The sequence below is a fragment of the Echinops telfairi genome, unplaced genomic scaffold (genome assembly GCF_000313985.2).
Source record: "Echinops telfairi isolate 266 unplaced genomic scaffold, ASM31398v2 ScPeMD7_655;HRSCAF=1070, whole genome shotgun sequence".
Classification (NCBI taxonomy): domain Eukaryota; kingdom Metazoa; phylum Chordata; class Mammalia; order Afrosoricida; family Tenrecidae; genus Echinops; species Echinops telfairi.
In genome coordinates, this window is record NW_022104553.1 from 26,019,152 (window position 1) to 26,022,156 (window position 3,005).

A 3,005-nucleotide genomic window follows, 5' to 3' on the forward strand; every position below is an offset into this window, starting at 1 on the left:
CAAATGGGTGCTCATCATTTAAGCTTCAATACCATTCCCTCCTTCAGATTTGGGTTTTCTTATTTACGATCCTTGGATCACACCGGCTGGCGTGCTGCTTCTGTGTGGCTTAGCTGACGGCCCACGTAGATGACTGTGTGAAGACAAGCCCCTCGAAGACCCCCGACTCTTCTTTGGATAGGGCGGCACCATCTCGTTTCTTCATCACATGTTGCTATAGCGCCCGTATCTTGGGTGATCTCTTCATGAGGACAATACTCTTGCTGTTTGGGGCCATTGAGTGGATTCTGACCCACAGCGACCTGGTAGGACAGGGTAGAACTAACTGCCCTTTATGGGGTTTTGAGACTTTGTCTCTATGAGAATGGAGAGCCCCATCTCTCTCTGGAGACGCAGCTTGTGTGTTTGAATGGCTTTGAGTCTGAACAGACTTGATGGCAGTGGGTTTGGGTGTGATTGTGTTACTTAGTGATAATAGAATATCTATTTTAGAGAGCAGGTCATATGTTGCATGTGTGTACATACACAAACACAAGAGGGGGCATAAAAAATGTTGGAGAAAAAAATCCTCTTGCCTTTTAATTCCACTTTGCCACAAATTCTATGCAGCCCCTTCCTATACTAACAGTGGGGTGAAAGTGTCTCTCAATAAGTACCTTTAACAGATGCAGTCTGAGTATCTCCTATTTTCCCGTGCCCCACATCATGATGAAAAGCTACTGATGTCTCAGTATGATCTGCATTAGGTCGCTGCCGATTCACAGTGGCCCTGTGGGGCAGGGTCCAATTGTCCCTGTGGGTTTCTCAGCCCCGTCTTCCGCCCTCAGAGCGGCTGGTGGTTTCGAACAGCTGACCTTGGGGTTGGCACCCCATGGTAACCAAATCACCAGGGCTCCTCCTGGCCTACCAGTCACTAGCAGGTAACTGACGCCTGGCGATCCGGTCGCCTGTCCTGAGCCGCACTTATTCAAACCACCACCCTTTCGCGTAGCAGCCCAGTCCTTAGTCCATGCCGCGCATAAGAAAGGAGATGGGCACTGGCGGGCAAGGCACGTGCACGTGCCCCTCTAATGGCCATGCCCAGGTGGTGCTCAGTTCTCCCCGGGGCGAGCCCAAGGGCCCTGGCCAGAGCCTGGCATCCAGGGTTTTGTGGGGCCTTTCGCAAAGGCAGGGGGAGGTACACATGACCAACCTCAGCTTCTCACCTCCCAACCCCCTGGAGATCCAGCTGATACGAGGTGCACACACAAACACCCTGATCAGGTGGAAATTGCAGGGGCGAAGGGGAGGGAAGGGAAAGGAGGGGTGGAGGAGGGAGCGCAAAGTGGCTGTCTCCCAGGAGCTGGGCAAACTGGACCTCTCAGGGCGGTGCAGCTCCAGACCTGCCGAGTTAACAAACCCTCCCTGCCCGCTCCCTCTGTGCGTACCGCTGCACAGAGCCCATCTGGACTCACAGGGACCCTCTGGGGCAGAGAAGACCCCGCCACACAGGGTGTCTGGACTGTGCCTGTCGCCTCTTTCTATCCCTGAGAAGCTGGTGGGTGCCCACAGCCACCGTTTCGCTTAGCAGCCAAGCGCTTACCCATGACTCCTTTTGCACTCTTTTAATGGTGTAAAATCCTGTGGTTCCATGAGAGCGCGCGCGTTTTAAGTTGTATTTATTTTTGCTGTTGTTGAGAATATCCACAGCAAACTATACACCAGTTCAACCCCTGAAGAGCTTTGGTTAGATTCTCCGAGTTGTGCTCTGCTCTGGATTCCTCTTCCCCAAAGATAAACTCCCTGGGGCCCTGAGGGACTTCCCGAATCTTTCTGGTTGCCCTGCGATCCCATAAAGGCAGTTCTTCAAAGAGCACCTTGCTCAAGGCAGACATTCTTGGCTGCTTAAAGAAGCCATCATCGCTTGGTTTGAAGGAGACCCGCGGCAGATTTGGGGTGGAGGTCTAAGGATGATCTCAGGGGCAGTAGCGGGAGTCCATGCAGCCCGCATGGCTCTGGCTCTAAAACTCTAGGACCCGTGACCATTGGAAGTTTGGTCCTGCGTCCCCCACCCCCACCCCCTTTCTGATGAAGATTCTGCAATGGAGCCTATAATCCAAAGGTTCGAGACAGTAACCGGACTGATGGTTCCGTGAGGGGCTGGCTGGTGAGGTTGCGGGGAAGGGGAGAGTCCATGACTGTGGGGACGGGAAGGAAGGATGTGCTCCCAGATGGATCGGGGTGGTGGTTGTACAGGGCCCCTTAAGACGATTGAGCTGTGGAACGGTATGGTCCGTGAATGATAGGCCAACCGAGCTGTTAAATTAAAATAAAATGTAAAAGTTCAGCAGTGGTAGCGAGGCACCCTCCCCTCAGGGAGACGGTTAGCCCCACCGTGCAGAGCCTCCTCCTGCCCCTGACTGTCCTTCTGCCTCTCTTGCTCCGGGTGAAGAAAGGCCAGCTGTCCTGCCTTGGGTGGCACCCCGGGCAAGCTTTTAAGACCCTGGGCCCCCGTGGACAGAATGAGGAGGTCGAATAGAAGCGCCAAACGTCTCCTGGAGCCAGTTAACTGGAGCAACTCAGGAAGCCATGACTGTTAACCTCCAAACCCATGACTTTAAACCTCCAAGCCAAGGAACCAGTCCCCGAGGTCTTGGGTTCTTAAGCTCGTGTCTGTGGGCCTGTCTCTCTCTCTCTCTCTCTCTCTCTCTGATCTTTGTCGTAAATGTAGCTATCGTAACAGCAACCACAGCGATCAGCAGCCCCAACCATCAGCTGTGCGACTCTGCCCTGGACTGGAGTTTCCATCATCCTTATCGCTCCTTAACAGCCCCGGGGGCCACTAGTAAACGATGGTCTCTAACCATTTGCCTTTTCTTGTCTTTTCATAGTGAGGGCAAAGGATACTTGTCCTTGTGGGATTGACTTCTCTCATTCAGCATAAGGTCTTCAAGCTCCGTCCGTACCGTAGCATGGCTCCGGACTTCGCTTCCCCCAGTTGGCTCAGTAGTAGTCTGTTGTGTATC